This window comes from Cupressus sempervirens, chromosome 5 (genome assembly GCF_028749045.1).
Source record: "Cupressus sempervirens isolate cs-2001-9-10 chromosome 5, ASM2874904v1, whole genome shotgun sequence".
NCBI lineage: Eukaryota > Viridiplantae > Streptophyta > Pinopsida > Cupressales > Cupressaceae > Cupressus > Cupressus sempervirens.
The window spans coordinates 159,922,205-159,944,925 of record NC_143122.1 but is presented as its reverse complement, the minus strand read 5'-3'; the positions used below and the strand labels follow the sequence as shown (position 1 = coordinate 159,944,925).

Sequence of the window (22,721 nt, the reverse complement as noted above, 5' to 3'; positions counted from 1 at the left end):
AATGTCAATTCTACATCATTATCCCTAGATCTTGCATTCAATTCACAAATTTCTATAGTTTATTTTCAACTCAATCAAAGAGGATTGGAACTCAATCAACATTCAATTCCATCCCTCTTTAATGTAATTGGATGTGAAAGGTGCTTAATTACTTGTTTACATAGCTAAAATAGGAATATCTATTTTCACCACCAATATAAGGAGTTTTATAAGTTGGGTTAACTAAGTTTATACAATGTTTGGCTATTAAAAAATGTCTTGGCTTGTGTTGGCGCTCAAAATTGTAGCTTGAATTTTTAGCAATTTTGAGAAATTGAGCCCTATAAATGCTTTTGATGCACATATACCCGACTGTCAGTTTGAGGCCTAAGAGGTGTTTAATGCTTCTAACACCTTTCATTTAGTGCATCTACATGTTCCATGGTGTTAAACTGACATTCTGAGCCATTCTGTGAAGTCTCGTTTTGGGCAATTGTTAAATCTGCATTTTTACCCTAAGTGTCAAACAACGGCAGGAGGCTATGTTTGCCATTGAATATCTCACACCTAGAAATGTTTCATGACTTACCACTTTCGAAATATCTAGTGTCCATACCTGAGAACCTATGTTTCATATTTCAAGTTGTTTCAATTTTGTTTGACTAGGTTTTGACTCTCTCAAAGTTGGTCATTTAATATTGTCATGTTGATGCAATTAGTTCAAAATTCTAGGAAGCCCTATTTGACATGTTATAAATTTGACCCAGTTGATCTAAATGCTAAAATTCTTTTTGTGTTGTACTGTAGACATCAAAGACTTATTATGTTTCAAGTTTCAGCTCATGATGAATCCGTTTGATCAGTTTTCAAACACGATTCCAAACACAATTTCTATCTTTTTATTAGTGTCAGCATTTGCAGATTTGTTAGGACTCCTATTCATGATGTCATAATTCCTAATCCATGATAGGTGAGATCAAATGGATTATACGACTATGTTCACCTTTAAAATACTCCAAGTGTGTCAATTTTCAAGTCATGACGAATCCATTTGCACACTTTTCTAGGTCAATTCCATTTGTAAAAATCGCTTTTCTGACATTGTTTCCAGTCTGCAAATCCAAGTAGCCTACTTTTACCGCTTGCCATTTGCGTGCTATTATTTTTCATGAGCCCAAAACGTAGATTCATACTCTCCTCATGACAGATAACCAATACCCCAACTTTCGTCTTCCCAAGTGTTAGTTTACCCAGTTTTTAAAGCGGACTCTGAACCCAATTTATTTTTTCTGATACGTTTTCTTGCAGGTAGTTCTAAAAGGGTCACTTTGACGGTCAATATCTTTTGACCCCAAATTTTCCATGAGATGAGATTTGACAAGGTGCAAGAATGCGGAATAGAGATTCAGTGTGCCAATTTTCAGAGCCTAGTCAGAGGTTTGGATCATTTTTTAAGGCCAATAAAAGGACCTTTTGGCATTAAATTGACAGTGTGCAGAAAATGGTAAAATGAGTCTTAATTAGCAGTTCAGTGATGGATTTTGATTTGGAGCAGTATCAGATGATGAATGGATCTGTTTAAATAATCAGGTGTTTGAAAACGAATTTTTTTTTAGCCAAACCAACTTTGGGGCCCGGCTAAATTCATCAGATGTATGACACAAATAAGGTTTTAAGATATATTGAAAGAATGGTCATAGTGTTTCTAATTATTATAAATTTTGAATATGTGAAACAAGTTTTATGAGACCAAGTGGATCCATATAAGTGCGAACCTTAGGAGTACCTAGTAAATCTTGTATATGAGAGAGATTTTGGTTGCTATCCTTGCATTTTCTTCGAGTTAAACAGTTGATAGGAATGATCTCGTTCAGAAAAAATGGCATATTTTGACATCATGTCACAGAATGAGATGGTCAATTAAATTTGGGCTTGTCTATGAATATGGAACTTAACAAACCAGTGTCTAGACCCCATCAGTTGTTATACCATTTGGAAGTGAGCCACTTTGTCTATCAATCTGTTATATTTATTCATATGGGTGCAAACTCAAAGTTGTGTCATATTTAGAGTGTCAAAACTATTTGAAGTACACAATTGTGATTCATGCAAGCTTCCTTATCACCTTCAAAGATGTTGGTGTTTCTGATGCCAAAATTTTCTATTGGTGACATGATGTATATTGTGCTCACATCATGATTGCAATCGAGTAATTGCAAATATAGAGGATGCAAAACCCTTCATCCTCTCTTAGTCATGAATTAAAGCTCATCTGTGCTAAGATGGAGAATCAAAAGGAATTTTCAACAATATGCCGATTAGGAAGGATTGAAGAAGCAAAACTTTTGCGGGCTCAAAGTCAAATTGATATGGCCATTAATCTTGCAAGATACATTATATTGCATTATGATGTAGGGGATGACCCGCAGTGAAAGATGCCCTCCAGTCAACAGAAGCCCACACATTCAAATTTAAAAGCCGCCTAGCATAAAGAGAGCTCCCACACATGAAAAGAACTTCATGCAATTAAAATTAGAGTCATTTGAAAGAGTAGGGGAGGCGTTCTTTTGTAATAAGTTGATGAATGTAATCAAAGATCCCCACACATCGAAGGAAAGGATGTTAAGGGCAACAAGGGAGTCAGTTTTTATATAAAAAAAGGGCCCGTGCCCAATCTAAAAGGAACAACAGGCTAGCAAGTGAAGCAGGCCATTGCTAAAAACACAAAGCAACATTTCATTTATCTGGCTCAAAATTCATTGCTTGACCATTGGAAATCACTTGGTTTGTCCATACATGGAATTCATAGGTGTAATAACATAGAAACACCTATTGTATCAAACATATTTGACAGTGAAGGAGAACTATCAGCTACTATTATAGATGTAGAGGCAGTCAAAAAGGCCTTAATAGAAGAATGGATTAATTAGTTCAATAGCTATATTGGTTCTACACCTTTTTTGATGGTTGATGCCAATTTACATCCTTTGACTCTTGAAGTGGCTTACAATTTGGCCAAGGAATCAAATACCTTAGTCTGGTTTGAGCCTGTATTAGTTGCAAAATTTGTTAGAGCTAGAAGTATTCTTAAAAATGTCACTATTATATCACTTAATGAGACTGAGCCTATTGCTATGGCAGAGGCTATTTCTTTAGTAAATTTAATTAATTGTCTTAAGACATTGGAAGAACGTGAAAATACGAGTATTGAAGCAGTTTATGGACTCCTGAAACCAGCCATAAGCATATTACTAGAAGAGAGTGTTAAGTTAATTGCTTTGACACCAAGATCCAATAGTGTGCTTCTATGTTTCAAAGAGAGTCAACATTAGAGGAAGCAAGCCGCCCACATCAAGCAAAAGCCACAGTTTTTATAGTGGAATCCGCTAGAACAAAAAAAAAAAAACTAAGTCCCTCATGCCAGGGCACTAAAAACAATGAAGCTTGTCTCAGCTATGAAAAGGATAGGGGAATCATTTGAATAGATCATGCCTTTAAAGAGAGAAAGACCCGCTACTTCCATCTAATTCATGCAAAAAATAGAGGGAACCCGACCAAGGTAGAAGTCGCGATTTGAAGCAAATTAAGAGGAGACGCCATTAAAAAATGAAAAAACAACGTACATGCTTTGAAAAATAAGAAGCGTTGCATAGTCAAACAAGTAGAAACCATTGTAGAAAGAAGCTCAATAACCAGCTTTGCATACTTCATTCCGTAGTTCCCAAGATGTCAATGATGGACAGGGTTTCCATTCTGTGTGATGTGATTGAGTATTTAAAGGGCCTTCTGTAGTGGATCAATGATCTTCATATGGAGGCTCAGCGATGGAAATGTGCAGAAGAACATGCCATGTTAAAGTAGGCAGCGCAAATGATGAAGAACACTATGAAAAAAACTGTCCCACATTTGTTGAGAGTTAAATATTTTAAGTGTTTAAATACCTTTTCACACAAAAGGTAAAATGCATCAAGAAAGGAGGCTTTTGTAAACCGCGCGCTCATGCATGAGGTCCCCACCTTGCAGCTGACTTGGACATGACAGCTGGGGCGAAATGTTAGCAAAATTTAAGATGAAGATGCAGGCTTGCTGATGTGGCGATGGAGATTAGAATGATGACACATGGCCACATCGGACGGTGGGGCATACCCACAGAACTAAGATGCACAAAGGATAGATAATGCAGGATTGCAGGTGATCGCCATGTGGCATTGGGCCTAGAGTAGATGGTGAGGTGGTAATGAAGATGTGGCGATGAAGATTAGAATGATGACACGTGGCCACATCGGACGGTGGGGCATACCCACAGAACTAAGATGCACAAAGGATAGATAATGCAGGATTGCAGGTGATCGCCATGTGGCATTGGGCCCAGAGTAGATGGTGAGGTGGTAATGAAGATGTGGCGATGAAGATTAGAATGATGACACGTGGCCACATCGGACGGTGGGGCATACCCACAGAACTAAGATGCACAAAGGATAGATAATGCAGGATTGCAGGTGATCGCCATGTGGCATTGGGCCCAGAGTAGATGGTGAGGTGGTAATGAAGACTAGTCTGAGACTAACGTGTAGGATGGTGCCACATGGTAGATCCAATGAACAATGCACGCTCACAAAAAGAAGATGCATGTTGGATAAGCGAAGTGGGTATGCAAGCATGTGACATGTGGCATCGGGCCCACCTAGTGATGATGTGGCACTACGTTCAAGAGGTCAACCAATCAACAAATTTTGCGTGGTGTTTGGTCAAAGGGAGGTTTGACCCCGAGCCTCATGGGAAAGGAAAATTTTGAAGTCATAATTTTTTTATTATTTCTTTCTTATGTGGATGCACATTCTGTTTCATTTTAAATCAAAAAGGGGTCATTTTATAAAGTTTTGACTTCAGGGACATTTTAAATTTTTGAAAAATTTTAAATCTGAGTTGCAGATTTAGCTGAGTCTTATGGCAAAGGGACATTTTTCAAACTAGCTTTTAGAGGGTTTCTAGTAAGTGAAGTATGCAATATCATATATCGCCAGAACCGGGAGAGAACAATTTTTTCAATTATGGAGTCAGTTTCTACATAGGAAGCCGTTTGTTCAAGCTACAAGAGGTTTTGTCCCAGATGCAGTTAAGTCAAAGACCATGAAAATGCAGTTAAGGTCAAATTTGGTCACCCATATTCAGTAAAAACTCAAAATTTCACTAGCATTTACTGAGGCAGATCAGATATTTTGGATGCATAAAGGCTTTTAATCATTGAATAGAGATATTTCAAGATCAGTTACAAGAAATGATGAAACCAAATCAGATCAAAATGGTAGAGAGAAGGGAGAGGTTTTTTAGTTGCAGAATATTGAATTTCAAGTAGACACATGTCAGTTGCATAATAGATCTGAGAATTCACTTCTTGCTATATTGTTCTATCTTTCATCCATTGTAGGGGTTCCAGTCTTTGGAGAAAAACCAATCACTACTGAGATACCAAGTTTTGGATCTAGTTTTGATGTGTTCCCATACTCCGATACCATATATTTTTCAGCAATTTCTCTTGTGTGAATAGTAGTAGGAAGGAATATATAGATAGTTTAGATATATTAGGTTGTTTCATGTTTTTCATTTCATGCATGTGACTATATAATTTCAAGGAAATAATACAAAGAGCAGTAGTAGGTTGAGTTTGATCTTGAATCTTGTCTCCTATCTCAGTGAGCTTCAATGTTTTACGATCTTGAAACAAAGAGCCTAGATTGTGGTTGCAGTCCCTTAAGGCTGTATGTTGTCTTATTGTTGCTTGTAACTCAAGGGGTTATGTAAATGCTTCCGTGAATCATCAAGGTTGCAAGTTTATTGAGAAGGATATCATGTAAGAATGAGGTTTGGATTGAGCACAGATGTTTATTTACAAGGTAAATAGATAGATCACATATATAAATATATAGATAAGTATTAGATATCCATATGCATGCATTTGATTCATGGATTTTCCCAATAGATAAGGTATTGATTGGTTATAGGATCATTAGGTCTTATTGCTACATATTAGGGGTTTGTTGAAATCAATATTATTAATCAAGTGTTCCTTCCCTTTCATGTTGAAGGACCTAAATGTTTAACCCTCACTCAGCTTATGAGATTCATAGCTTTGCATTTAGCTACTATAGATCTGTGTCATTTCATGAGTCATTAGGAGAAATAAGGTTAAAATCTGCTTAATAGATTCGGGGATATGTTTTTGCACTGGTACGGTATCATTTAAATCTGAGGTCTACCTACCTAGGTTTAGCAGAGCCTGAAGTAGAAGAAGGGTCAAGCCTTATAGTTGGCCCTGTGTCTAAAATGATATGTTAAGAATGGGAGTTAGCTACCCCTAGATATGTCATATTCTCATGGGGATAATTGAAAACCTGGTAACATTTTCAAACACTAACAGCTTGATTATAGGAGGACCTAAATACCAATGTCGCTTAAGAGATGCATTCTTCAACACATATGATACCACATATCAAATTGTTACCAATATTCTCCCCATAAATTTGACATGAATCACAATACTATACAATATCTTAATACTCTAACATTATAGAAGTAATAAATATTGATGTTAATAGATATGTTTGGACCACATCTCACATTCGATTGGCATAAATGACAAAATTGGTTCATATTTACAATAATAATTTATTAGAATATAAACACCATAATACAAAAATAATATGTTTAATATTTAGTCATTCAAAGTATTTTGGCTTGATAAGAGTTCAAGTTTTATATTGGAACCCCAAAGAATGTGGATTTTATCTTCTTTTCAATTATGAACTAATATTGCACATTAACGACATTATTTATGTTTTCGAAAACTTATTTTCTTAAAAGTGCATAAGACTTTGAAGGAAAATTGGATGTACAAGTTAGTTATCTATTTGATCCTTGATTGCGATACTTGGATCACAACATTTTTCCAAGTGTGTGGGATGCAATATCATCCTTATCTTGGAATGATCGTTTATCAAGTTGCCCTAATTTTTTTTAATGTACTTTCAAGTTCCTTGTGCGATTGTCTATGTAATTTTACTGTGGTAGTTTGTGTTGGCTAAGCTTCACTTTTACAAGTGTATTATTGATTGTAAAGTTTTGTCACAATACTATTTAAAGCTATGTATATACCATTTTAATTGTCACATGAAAATTTGAATGCAGATCATCTGAGGCATAAGCTTTCCTTGCAACAAGATTGGGACAAGCTTTGAGTTCCATATGTGAAGATTGCATAGCCTTGGAATTTATCCTCATATTGTAGAATATATTACATGTGTACACCATATAAATGTAGATGTTACAATGATATGATAGCTGACCATTATCAAAATAACTTTTGATAGATGATAATGATTATACATTGATGGATTTTGAGTTCTACAAAGTAAAAAGAAAATCAAATGAATTTTATTAAAGAACGACTCAACCATTTTATTTAAATACAAAACCCTTAGTGATCAAATGTCTTCCTATTCACACATGTATGATGACGACTTGAATTAGTCATCCATGTTAGTGTACACTAGATTTAGTGTTATAACTATTTATTACTAGATATAAAGTTACTATTATTTATTGGTGATGTTGTAAATAGCAACCATATACAATTTTAGACACCTTTTTTATCCCTTGGATTAGTGTGCTCTCTCATAGCCCATTTCAAACATATTTATATCCTTGTTAAAATCAAACTATTATCATATACTCATGAAGTAACCAGTTCATATGTATTTGGACCTTCTACTATGCACCCTCCTTCTTTATTCCTCTTGTATGTGGACTAGGGATCTTAATTCCACAGTCCTTCCTGAAAGGGCCCAAAATTAAATATGTGTGAGTAGTAGCTCCCACTATTTACTTTTTGATGATATTTTCACATGGCCTTTGGAATTTGACCTAAAATTAGAGATTCCTTGAGAATAAAAGGACACATTTATTTTCACCCAAGCATATTGCATCACAATCCTAACACTTTATTTAGAGAATAGTATTGAGCAAGTGTCTAAATTAGATCTAAGGATTATGGAGAAGCAAGTTACAACAACCTACATGTAAGTATGTTTTCACATGATTGTTCTTGTTATGTCTTGTCATGTCTTGGTGCACCAACATCATTATTGAGCCTAAGTTAATGTAATTTGAAGTCAACGTCTTACTATAGATTTATCCTTTACCTTGCCAAAGGTAATCTCTCTTTTCTAATCAATCATGGTTGTAGTGGAGGTTAACACATACCAAGGGTTTGAGTTAGGAAATCTCCCCCTCCTTGTGTGTGTGTGTGTGTGTGTGTGTGTGTGTGAATTATTGGAATTATTTGCCATTGCACCGAAAGCTCAAATTGTCAATGCCTAATTTAACTTGATTTGTGGGAGGCGATTAAGCCATGCCACAAATCGCCAATGGGGTGTTGACCACCGAGTCAAAAATAATCCCCTCCTCAACCCAGATTAAGCCTTCATCACCATTGAAGTGAGACAAACACATGACCCAAGGCTTTGACACCAATTTTTGGAATCATTTATCAATGCAACCAAATCTCAAACTATCAACGCTTGATAAAAATGCTACATTTAACCCGATCCATGGCAAGTAGTTAAGTCATGCCATGAATCTCCAAGGATGTGCAAGGAGGTGCTAACCACCAAGTGAACGAAAAATATAGAATTTGAAATTTTAGCTAATGAAAACACCTCTAGGTCTAATGCACCTAAAATAAATAACCAACATTTTTAGGTTCAAATTTTAGTGACATGTTCCTTTTTGTATCTTATTTCCAAATAAGTACTTGTATAAATTAGCTTTTTAAATGTTTTTTTTTTTAATGTTTAATCTTGTGAAGTTCTTATCCTAGTTCTCACATCTTCAATTCAATCATATTCTAACACACAGGAAGATGAAATAATTAGATATAATATTTGGATCTCTCCTTCGAGACTAAAATTGGGTCAATTCTATTGTCTTATCCAATGGTAGTCTAAATAGTGACACATTAACTTCTTAGTTTACATTCCTAGGCTAAGACGTTGATTTTTGCAATATCAATTGGAATGCAAAGTCATTTGAAGGGGTTGGCTAGCTTGATTGGCATATTTAGATTAATTTGGTTGTCTCATTGAGAGAAATTTGACATTTAATTAGTTTTTGGGTAGAGCTTAAGTTGTAGCAATTTAGTGTAATCATTTTATGCAATGCATGCCCCTACTTTCCAGTGTTCATTTGATCCACATTCCACTATTACAAGAGAATCCCCTAAGATAGCAGGTGAATGACATCTTGAAAATATCAAAGAGAGCAAATGATCATGTAGAGAATGTCTTAAATGACTACTCTAAGTGTGCTCAACATAAATAGTATTGTAGATTTTTAAAAATAAATCAAAGTTAATATTTAATTATGCTTCTAAAAATGGCAAATGAAATGTTTTATATTTTAAATTAACATGCAACAACTAGTTCCAAAAATTAATTAGTTCTTAAATTCTTATAATTGCATATTAATTTGCATAAATCATACAACTAATTTAAATTGATATCATAAATTATAAATATTATCTTGAACAATACTAAATAAATTGAAAATTAAAAATTGTATTATAGAAAACCAATTCATAAAATTTGACTTTATAAACAACAATTAATATTACCTATCCACTTTTCATTACATAAGAAACCAATCAATAGGGAGACTTTTGTTTTCTTAAAAGGAAAGTGCTGGCGTGCAATTTTAATAATTATATTGCTTTTTTAATTGATACTTACCTACCCAAGAAATAAACTAGAAAATATATCTAGATACAATTTTTATAATACCCACTCCACATCCAAATGTATTAAAAATTAGTTGTATGGAGAACACCTAGCGACATATGATTTTTAAAAAAAGACTACGAGGAGACTCGTTTAGGTATCACATTAAATACTCTAAAATGACACAACTTTTAGAAACCATAAATTATTGTTGGTGGATTTTTTAATTTTTATTGAATTCGATTATATGTTTATCAATCTTCGTGTTCCTTTTATTATGAACAAGTTTGGTCGGTTGAAACAACGTTCCTTAAAATATTAGCATTTCATTACATAAAGTCAGATATTTTGATTAGTTTTTAACACAAAATTTTAAAATTCTTATTTTTATTTAAATTACGGATTATTTTATTACTTTATATCTTTTTAGACTTATAATATATAAAATAACAAGTTTTGTATTATGGATATTATGGAACAGGATACTCTTATAAGTTGGCATAATCTTTCTACCACAGTTGGCCTTCTTGACTCTCAAATCATAACTTATAATCTTATCAAGAATGTTTGCAATTCTTTAAATCTCCCTAGAGATACTGATATTGATTCACATAGATACCTTTCCTTTACATGGAAAGATGGGACCTTGCTGACAAAAATTAAAGCGAGAGACATATATAATTTCCTTAATTCTGATAATTTTGTTATTAATCATGTTAATAAAATTTGGTATTGCAACTTCAGCACTACTGATTGGTAGAAATCCTTTGATAAATTATGGAAGTCACCTATTCCGCCTAAGGTTAAGTGTTTTAAAATGGCAGCTCCTTCTTGATAAGCTTCCTGTTAGAAATCATTTTGCTGATTTTGACACTTGTTCTATTTGCAGAGTTCTTGAAACCACAAGACATATTTTCTTTGACTGAACTTTTGCTAAAGAAATCTGGTTAATGTTTGGTTTTTCTATTACCAAAAATGTTTACATTATTGATATCATTACTAGTTTTATACATGGTCTGAAAAAAGATTATAACCTTTTTTGGCATATTCTTTCATCTTTAATTCTTTGGTTCATTTGGAAATGTAGAAATGAAGCCAAATTTCAAGGCATAGACATAAGTCTTACTGGGTTTTATAGAGAACTCGCCCGTTTTAAAATTGCTTCTCAAGTGTGTTGCATCATGAATTTGGAACATGATAAGTTGATGAGATTCCTTAAGGATGGGCATGCTGAGATGTTCATTTACGAGATGAAACTTGGATATGAGATGACTAATATATTAGAAGACAAAAATGCCTTTGATAGAGCCTTGGACATCTTGGTTGAAGAGATCAGACGCACTGGTACTCCTTCTTATGATAAGCTGGATACGTATGCTCAGTGCTTGGATAGGAAAAAAGTTATTTGGATGGAAGGAGCGCAAGGATGGATGACCTGGTTGGAGGATCGTGATGATGTTCTTGCTTAGCATTTGCAACTGTGCCTGTCTTTTTGTTTTATCTTGTTGCATATCATGAGATCTTGATACTTTCGCTCTCTTGGGCTTGCTCTTTACCCTTGGGCTTTTGTTGTAGTTTTTGATACTTTTACTCTCTCGATGATTAATACAAAAAAAAATTATATTTTTAATCTTACATTAATTTTATTGTATTGTAGAAGATTTGAATTTGACATTAAGAATTCATCAATGAACTATTGATTTTGATAATTTTGTAAAGTAAATATATTTGTTTTATGCGCTATTTCTCTTTTAAGTTTACATAGTTAAAATAGTTTTTACTTAAAATTTAATTTTTTATATATTCACTTCTAATTAATTAAGTATAAACTATTTAATATTTTTTAATTATAAATTTTAATAAATATTTAGTTTATATTATAAGTTAAATTTAAGAGAAATAATTGAAGTAATTTATTTTTGATGGGTAATAGGTCAAAACTAAGGTTTATTATTATTATTTAAGTTCAAGTTCATTATGTATTCTTGTATTGTAGGCTCTTGTCTTCTTTTAAACTTTTTATTATTTTGGTAATATCATTTCATTTTTCTTTCTTTTACTTTGTAGCTTACAGTTAAAGGTCTTTGTTTTTCAAAGACTTATATTTATTCTAGTTAAATCAATATACCTATATTTTTAAAAAGTTATGTGAAATAAATTTATCTTTATCTAGTGCACCCATTTGCCTTCTCTTAAAGATAAATATCACAACAAATATCTTAAAAATATGTTGGTAAATAGATTTGTCACTATGAAAAGTATGATTTCGCCCAATGAGAATGTGTGTGAAAAATCAACTTCTCCAATAGTTGGATAGGTCTTTGGTATATGACCTTCCTTTGTGTTTTGCGGGGCAACTCCCTTGTAAGATGTAATTTGGATTTTAAAACAATGATGGATTTTAATCTAGAAAGATGTAAAGAAAGCTATGAAAATGAATATACCAAACAACTTTCAAGCCTTTTTGAATCAACTTTGATTGCTAACAAGAATGATCAAGAAGTACGCTTCAAGGCTAGCATTAGCTCAGTGGTGATTCAATGGTCCACTAACATTTACACAATACCATGATAACATTAATTACAACAAGAATCAACACCCAAACAATTCATATTTATAGAAAAGAGAACACAAAATGCACTTCCTTTTATTCCTTTGCACCAAGAACATAAGAAATTTTAGTAGATTACAAGAGTAAAAATTGTATGCACTTTCCAAAAATTGCTTTGCTATCAAAACTTATAACTTTCCCCCCTTTTCTAATCTAAAAGTCCTCTATTACATGTGCTATTCATAAATTTATAATCTATTCTAGCATAACCACCTTTTTGGGTTTATAATTACTCAAAAAGTTAGATTTTGGACTACTCCAAAGATGGTTCATAACCAATTCTAACTTCTACAACTCTAACATTAACCTTTAACCATAACTGGGAAAAAGTTAAGGCATTGTCCAAACCAAAATAGTCTTGAAAGTTGAGCTCTTTACAAAATATACAAGCAAAACATTTGAGACAACTATAGGCACTCCTACTTTTAACTTTCAACTGTGATCACTGATATCTCATGCACCTATTCTTTGATCTGGAGGTTCTGTGAGTAGCTAAGTCAAATTTTCCTTATATGATCTAAATGATTTGATTACCTGGGCCAAAGATTTGTTTTTTGATGTCCATAGTGTGCATTTTCAGCTTGCATAGATCATGACTCTTTCTAATTTCATCCAACTCTAGGGTGTAACCTGGCAAATTTTGAAGACAAGAGTCCAATGCCACTAAGATAGTGCTTAATTTCATCATGATCTACAAATATAAACATTGCTTACTACCAAGTTTTGTGCTTATTTTTAATTCCATCCATTCCAAAATAGAAGGCAAGTCTGGATCGTTAGTATATTCACTGATAGGAATACCTTCCACAATTATTGGTATATTTCCCAAGACCTTCCTTTTCAATAGCTTGCAAGCATTTAGGAACTTATCTTCCTCATTCAATTGCTGATCCATGCTATCATTCTTCCATTTGATGTTCTCCAACCATATGTCAATTTTCTCTTCTTCTCCACTACTGATCAATTTCAAAGATCTGACTATATCACTGTCCATTCCTTTAATCTGAATTAAGTTACCATCAATTTCTCTTTAGAATGTTTGTTGTTCCTTAAAAGTTGCCAACTCTTTTTGAATGCTTTGTTGTATGTGATTTCCCTTAGCATATATGACCTTTACCTCCTAAAATAGCCTTGAGGTTTTTTCCTTCACGCATTTTATCCATACTTTTACCATCTTGTCATATGTCTCACACTCTTCTATGTTTTGAATGACATCTTCAAAAAACATCTTCTTGGGATCTTCCATTATTTCTATAAAAGCACTAGGATTTGGGAATGAATCACCTACCATTGATCGCATGCATGAAGAAAGGGCTCAAACTTGATGCTTGAGCTGATTTTTAACCTTCTTATCTCTTTTTGACTATTTGATTAGAGAAAAGTTGACAGCTAGAAATTATGTTCTCTACCCTCTATTGTTCTTAGATTGGTTTTGACAAATATGTGTCTATATACTTAAGTCATTATTAGTCATTTACTTAGTTCATGCTGAAAAAGTAAAATATGGTGAGCATAACATATAAGATAGAGCATGCCGAGTAAATAGTGAGTACTGAGCCTTAAGTGCCGAGTCACTCATATGTCAAGTAGATGTTATGTGTCGAGTGATTCAAGTGCTGAGCAAGCAGTGCATGTCGAGTCACAACATTAAAGTTACAGGTAGTGCCGAGCACTAGGGACTTCAGATGCCAAGCAATACAGTTTTGACATAGTTGTTTATATTGGTACAAACTACTATGTAAATCCTTTTTGAGCAACTTAAGAATTATTTCATGATCTTTGATGATATAGATGAATCTAAAATGTGAATACCTATGGATTACATGCATCCAATTAGAAAAAGGGAAGGTTTAAGTGGAAATATGGGTGAATTACTACCGTTCATCATACCTAACCCTAAGTCACTTAGGTCTTCTTCAAGAAGATAAACCCTAAACTTTCTAATGAATGCCAAGAAGAATTGAAGAGAGTTTGCATGCACAAATAGAGCATTCATGGTGATTAAGGTATTATGAATTGAGTTACATTGCAAAATTAGTTAAAGGAGAATAGAGGAAAGGAATTAGAGGAAAACAAAGATACATTTGATTAGAAAGGATCAAGTACACATCAGTATATAGACAATCTGACATCGAGCAATTGAGTGCTAACTAAAGGATCATTTCTGAGACATTTTTATAGGTGAGTCAGTTAAATCTCTTAATAAAGTAGTCTTAACAGGCTATTGTAAATCCTTTAACATGGTGCTTACTTCATTGTAAGTTAAAGTCCTCTTACCATGTACACTTTTAGTAGGGTGTTTAAATTCTTTAACAAGGTAATATTTAACAATTTTATAAGCCTTTAACAGGACATACCTTTCATAGGGTAGATCATGTTTCATGGTCAAATACTGTAACCTTCATTGGATACACTTTATTACTACAGTAGTGAAGATTTGTGGGTGTCATCCTCACCCCAGTTTTACCTTCTCCTTGGAGGGTTTCTAAGTAACCAAATATCTTGTTTCATACATGTGTTGAATAGTTTACTTTCATGCTATGGATGTATATGCTTAATTTGGTATTTCATTTTATATGCATAGATTGTGAGATGGATGTGGGGTGAATAGTTTTAGAGGTTGAAAGTTTTAAGTGATGATTCTCTCCCTCCTCTCAGAGTTTACTTCCCTATCATATTTCTAACAATTGATATCAGAGTATAGTTCTTTGAAAGTAAAGCTTTGCATCTTTGAGGAAAGATCTTGAAGATGGAAGCCTACAAGTTGGGAAAGACTATTGAGAACCAAATGATTGAAATATAACTTTCCCTACATCAACTAAATGAAGCAAGAGATGAGTTAAAGAGATCATTGAAGAGAAAGAAGGAAATTTTTATTGAAGAGAATGACACACAATACCAAAATATTGGTACTACTAAATTATTTGCAAATGGAAACTCTAATGAATTTGATGCAACAATTGTAGATTTGATGAAAAAGAATGGAATCCTAACTAAGAGGTCAAAAATCTCAAAAGAGAACAAGAAGTCCAATCAATATTACTATGTGAGGTGATCGAGTAGAAAAAGAAAGTTGAAGACAAAAAAGTCATGATTGAACATGAAAAAAAGATTTTGACCAATAGAGTGGAAGAGAAAACATTAGAGGTAACTAGGATTGCTAACTTGCAATTAGAAACTTTAGGTCAAATGATGATTGCAAACAATGAACTAAATGCAAAGGATATTGAGATCATGAAATTTAAGTTGTAGAATGAACAACTAAGAAATGATTTGAAAAGAGAAAAGGAGTTTGCTGATAGTTTCAACAAACCTAGTGAAGCCATCAAATACTTTCAATAATTGATGAGATCCCCTAGATCGAACAATGACACTTTTGGATTGGGGTACATTAGTATTGAAGAAGGAGAATCATCCAAAAGTGATTAAGAAAGAGATAAAAAAGGTAAGAAACCCAAACCTACTTGTCATAATTGTGGTAAGATAGGTCCTACTACTAATGTTTGTAGAAGCAAGATTGCAAATTAGAATCCTAAGAAGAAGTTCACAGGTTATTGGCACAAATGTAATAAACAAGGACATCAGGTACATGAATGCAGAACCAAGACCACAAGCACACAAATATTTGAAGGATACTACTATAACTTTTAGAAGTGTGGACATAGAGCATATGAGTGTAGATCCAAGCCTAAATGGTCATCAAACAAGAAGACAAAGGTAAAGAACAATGGAAACTCTTATAATTGGGATTATAATACAAGGTATAGTTGTCACTACTATCAAGAGTATGGACATGTTACTAAAAATTGCATAAGGACATATTTTAGAAGTGACTATAGTAGATGGTTGAGTCAAACCGCATATTTTAGTTGTTTGAAGACTAGTCACATAAGCAGGAATTGTCCAACAAGGTTAAAGGCTCCAAGAAATGAGTTCAACAAAGGCAAAGGAAAGGAAGATGTTGTAGAAAGGAAGATTGCAACACATTAAGTGTAGATAAGATCATTTCACCCAATGGGTTAGGTGATCACACCTCCTCCAATTAATAAATCAAGTGGTAAGTGGGACTAATATTTAAAAAGATATACTACACATAAGTTCCAAGGCTTTAGTTCTAAAAACATTACATATGCACGAATAAAGATGCAAAGTGTTGTTAAGAGTCAAGAATAAATCTTTAAGTTTTGTTAGTTTTTATGTTATTGCGAAGCATGAAAAGTTTCAATATGGTTGCTAAGTGAAATGTTAGTTGATGCTGAGCTATCAAAGTTATTAGTGTAGATTGAGCCCATAGTGGTTGCTAAGAGAAAATTTCATGGAAATCGAATGAGTCAAAATCTTTATTGAAGCCAAGCTTATAGCTATGTAAGCGCTAAGAATTAATTGCAAAGTTTTGAGGTTTATATGATCGATTTCTACTCATTTGACATCATTCAAATTTGAAGGAGAGCATGAAGAAGCTAAAGGAAAACTTGAGAAATTATGCTAAGCATTTGCAAACAGATTTAACAACTATTCAACACCATCTCAACATGATTGAAAAGGTAATTATCATGTGTCGAGCTACATAGTTTAAGTTTTTACAAAACCTAGTTTTATGAAATGACATCTAGTTCTTTAATAGCCAAGGTTGTAGAGGGAAAGGAAGTTTTGAATGTGCAATTGATAGTCAATGAGATTAAACAACCAAATTTTAGAGGTATTCTAGAAATAGCTTATGAACAAGATCCATCTAGTGCATTGTCAATGATACCACCACGAGTTTTAATGATTCAAAATGTTAGATGTTGCTATACATGTAAGGTTGGAAGCATATATGAAATGGAAATTAGGGAGACATATGGGAAATTGTGTGAAAATAGAGCATTAGGGGAGGAATACAAAATTGTTGAGAAGAAAGGGTTAACTTGTGCCCTAGATTTCTCTATCTTCAAGATAGAATGAATAAAGATAGTTTTGAGTAGAATACATGACAATTTTGTATGACTAGAGAATGGACTGGTACAAATCACCAAGAAGATTGTGCATAGAGTTAGAGGATATGTAACCCTAGATTGGCCCAAGACAATGCAAAGTGAAGAAAAAGAGGTAATTGAAAGGAATACAGGGGCTGTATGGAATAAATGAGGGATGACAATAGATACAATCACATATCCCTTAATTACTTTTTCTGTAAGGATTATAGTAGACAAGTTTTATCAATCTAGCAGACTCAACAGTGTATCGTGTATTGTAGTTGACATGGGATACAAGATAATGAAGAAAGATCATACTTATAATCTTTCTGAGTTGTAGTTGCAACAATTGACTGAGAATCAACAATGGTCAGGACTAGGAGGATTAAAGGGCACACCAATAGGAGGATAAGGAGAACCAGATGGCCTATGAGGCTACTCAGGTCATGCAAGAGCCGGAGAGAAAGAACGAGGACTAATCCACTTCCTGTTCTTTTGTTTCTATCTGTGCCTTTTTTTGGCCTTTTGTTAGGGCCTTTGCCTTTGTTGGTTCTTTTTGTTTTTGTTCCTGGTCTTTTCTATGTTCTTTGGTTTTTGGCTGGGCCTTGTGCTTTTTATCAGCCTTTGAACTTGAACTTTTTTGGTTGGGCTTTTCATGCTTATTTTAAGCCTTGTTAACGTTTTAACTCTTGGGTTTCAGGGTCCCTGTAAAATCTGTTTATGTAATAAAAAACAATTGACTGAGAATTTGGAAGCCATAAGGAAGACCAAAAGACAATGAAAATTGGATCTATTCTTGTATGCATATTCTTTTATGTACAAAATACATTTCCTACTTTTGGTAAAGTTGCATGGAAGGTAAAAAAACCTATTGTAGTGCAAATAGGTGAATTCATTGAGCAACTAGGTGAAAATTTTGAGTTAGTTATGATAAGCTACTTTGAAGACTTTAAGAAGACAATGAGGAAAATACTAAGGATACTATTTTCACTAGCGGAGAAGCATTTTAATGATGTTTTCTTACTAGCTGACACTAACTTTACATATGTCTAGGCAATAATTCCTAGATTTAGATGGTTAAGAAGATTGGAATATGAAATAAATGTTGATGAAGCCTCTACAACAACCACAACATTACTTATAGAAGAAGTGGACAAGGAGGCTACAACTTTTTGGAACTATGATGTGGCTAAGTCAAAAATCACCATGGACTTGAAGATTGCTTTAGTCATTAGGAAGAAGAATAAGATGGTGAAGAAATTGATAGAGAAATTTGGTGAAGGGGTAGAAGACGAAGAAGATGATGATGATGAAGATGAATAGAATGCACCTGTCCAAGCACTACTTTCCATCACCTAAGGTTAAGGAGAAAACCAACAAGTGGAGGAAGTAGAAATTATAGAAGGTGCCAATGGAGAAGAAGCTAGTGAAGCACTTGTAGCTATTAAAAGGGGGAAAATAAAAGCTAAAGCACCTACTTTGAGAAATCCAAAGAAGGTTGCAAAACCTACTCAACCTAGACTACCTACAACAAGGGCTAGCACAAGAGCCATTGCATAGAAGCCTAAGGAAGTAGCCAAACCAAAGTAAAAGAGAGCTACTCAAGCTAGCAAGGGTGAAGAGTCTTAGAAGAGACCAAGGAGAAAATATGTTGCCCTAGTTGAATTTGATGAAGAGAAGAATGAATCTGATGGCAATAACTAGTTTCAAGTGGTAAGTCATAGTCCTTCTTCAAATATAGATGATATATGTGAGAATATAAGGAACAATGTTGATTTATCCAGTCTCACACATATTAAATTTGATACACTTGGTAATGTTGAGATGAACCAAGTAGAGGAGTCAATATATGCCATCCTGGCAACATTTAAACAAACTCCAATTAAGATTGCCAACTCTCTACCAAAGGATTAACTAATAGAGTTGAGTAAAAGTGGCAATATAGTTTAAACATAGAAAGACAAATCAGAGAGACTAAGCTTGCCAAAGTGATGCAAGAAATAGATAGAGAGACAATGAACAAGGCACTAGAGAAGCATACTAGAAAATTTGCACCAAAATATAAGGCATTCAACATATTGCAGAACAAGGTTAAGGATGTTGCACAAAAGACCACTTTGATCTAGAAATCATTATATGGTTTGACAACACCCAAGGCGATAATGCAGGCACCTATTGAGGTAGGTGAGGAAAAAGAAGAGAAAAAAAAGCTGACTGAGGTAATAATAGTTGATATTGAGCTAGTTACACAAGAGGAAGACACTAAAACAAATGTAGATACACAAGCACCAACTAAGGATGCGAAGAAAATAGAACAGAGTGTACTAGATACACTAGTGCGGAGTGCCAATTCTCCACAGGAGGTGAACACAAAAAATGATACTATAAAGACAAAGGATGTTTTTGATATTGTCACTTAGAACATCAATCCTCTCATAGAGGATGAATTAAAAAAAATACTAGTGGAATCCACCATCCAGGCCAAAATTTGTGAGTATCCTATACTGGTGAGTGTTGATGAGATTGAGAAGGAAAACAAGGTATTTGCAAGGGAGGAAGTACAACAAAAAATTACACCTTTAGTCTCTCCTCAATTCACCATGATACAACCTACATTACCCCTTGTGGTATATCAAAGGAAGGAGAAAAATATTTCTACCATCAATACATTGGCACAAAGTACTCCAATCTTAGTCACCATAAAGGAAAGTGAACATGACAAAGGTGAGACAATTGGAGAGAAGAAAGATGAGATAGAGAAGACTAAAGAAACACAAGTTCAAATAGATCAGGTACATACTCCTACACCTACATCACAAAATCAAGGTGTTACTGGTAATACAAAGAAAGAGGAGGACACGATTGAAGAGTCAAGTTTGATGACAAAGCTAGAGGAGCAATTATAAATACAAGAACTAGTAACATTACTAGAATCTGCTACTCCTCCTAGTCAAGCTCTTCAGAGGCTGAGCATAGAAGCTGCACCATTACAATCCTCACGGCCAAGTCCAAACACATCTAAGGAAAATGAGGGCACATCATATGGTGATGTGAGCTTAGATGAAGTGATTGTGTTTCCTAAAGTTGATCTTGGAACCATCACAATTGAGAAGATGGGCATTCTTCAAGAGGTCTAGCAAAGAAGAAAAATCAAGAACTGCTCAAAAGGGAGCATAGGTAGAGACAAGCTTTGATTGATATCAAAGAGAATTTTCTTGATGCATTCAATCCGTTAGATCTAGAGGAAAACAAGACAATAATTGAATAATTAACTAGTATAGTGGAGATGGTTAATGACATAGACCTAGATACAAATGCCAAATTACTTGAATGGTTTGAGAGAAAGTTTTAGAGTAAAGTTAATAAAAAGATATCAAGTGCTATTGCATTGACATGAGTTGAATTAGCAACCAAAATAGAGAGTGTGAAGAAGGTACTAGAGAATATTTTCTCTTTGTATACTAAATCAAATACTACTACACTCTTCACAAGGGAAGTTAGGAGTCATATCATAAACTTGGAGAGAATTATTCAAACATTTGGCATGAATCTACCAAAGTCTCCAACCCAAAGTGAGAAACAATTCAACACTCTCCTACAATCCCAAAGCCAGTTACCAAAATTACATGTACATGAAGTCAACATCAAGGCTAAACTGATATGCATCCAATCTAAATTGACTCCGCACATGGAGATACTGCACAAGGAACTATCCTATAGTGAAACTCTCATGAAGAAATATCCTCATCTTTCTACACATAAAGGCTTAATACACCTTTCTACTGAGCTAGCCATCCAAATCAAGTCATTGGAGGTAGCTTGTGATAATTGGAATGTAGCTCTAAAGAGATGCTAGAGATCCACAAATCATTTTTGGACAAACACACTATTAGTGTATAACCCTTTAACATAAGTGTCAAAAAGGGGGAGTAAGAGAAAAGGGGGAGTAAGAGAACAAGTAATGAGAAAGAGTATGGGGGAGATAGACATAGAGACAAATAGATAGAAATAGAGTATTAGCTCAACTTATGAAATACTACTCGGTAGGAAAAAGATTTTGGTTCAAATATAGAGTATAGAACAAAACAATCAACTCAGAGGGAGCTATGAAATTTTGGGGTATGACTGATAAGTCATGTGTTGTAAAATTCTGATATTTTGAATTTTTTTATAGAAGCTGAATAATTATTAGATATCTAAGTTATGCTCATAAGGATAAGATCACTAATGCATGACCAAGTGTGTTTGACACTCATGTCAAAGGGGGAGATTGTTGATCTCAAATTGGTTTTGACAAATGAGTGTCTATACACTTAAGCCATTATAAGTCATTTATTTAGTTTATGTCGAACAAGTAACATATGTCAAGCATAACAAATAAGATAGAGCATGCCAAGTAAATAGTGAGTTCTAAGCCACTCAGATGCTTATCAGATAGTATGTGTTGAGTGATTCAAGTGCCAAGCAAGCAGTGCATGCCTAGTCATTTAGATGCTTAGTGACAACATTGAAGTTATAGTTAGTGCCAAGCACTAGGGACTTTAAATGCTGAGTAATATAGTTTTGACATAGTTATTTGTATTGGCACAAACTACTATGTAAACCATTTTTGTGCTAACTTAAGGATTATTTCATGATCTTTGAAAATATAGATGAATCTCAATTATGAATGCCTATGCATTACATACATCCAATCAGAAAAAGGGAAGTTTTAAGCGGCAATATGGTGAATCACTACCATTAATTCATACCTAACCCTAAGTCACCTAGGTCTTCTTAAGGAAGATAAACCCTAAACTTTCTAATAAATTCTAAGGAGAATTGAAGAGAGTTTTCATGCACAAACAAGGAATTCATGGTGATTAAGGTGTTATGAATTGAGTTACATTGCAAAATTAGTTAAAGGAGAATAAAGGAAAGGAATCTGAGGACAATCGAGATACATCTGATAAAAAAGGATCAAGTACACATCAGTAAAGAGGTGATTTGACATAAAGCAATAGAGTGATAACCAAAGGATCATTGCTAAGACATTTTTAATAGGTGAATCAATTAAATCTCTTAACGAAGTAGTGCTAACAAGCTATTGTAAATCCTTTAATAGGGTGCTTACTTCATTGTAAGTTAAAGTCCTCTTACTAGGCTCACTTTTAGCAAGATGTTTAAATCCTTTAATAGGATAAGATCTAACAATCTTGTAAGCCTTTAACAAGCTAGATCTTTTATAGGGTAGGTCATTTTTCATGGTAAAACATTGTAACCTTCACTGGATACACTTTATTACTATGATAGTGAATATTTGTGGGTGTCATCCCCACCCTAGTTTTACCTTCTCCTTGGAGGGTTTGTGGGTAACCAAATATCTTGTGTCATACATGTGTTGAATATTTTACTTTCATGCTATGT

At 33.9% G+C, this 22,721-nt stretch overlaps 1 pseudogene; it reads left to right on the top strand.

Annotated features, from left to right (window-relative positions):
* The first annotated feature begins 2,261 nt into the window (after window positions 1-2,261).
* LOC149554921 (pseudouridine kinase-like) lies at window positions 2,262-3,311 on the top strand (annotated as a pseudogene).
* Window positions 3,312-22,721: the final 19,410 nt, after the last annotated feature.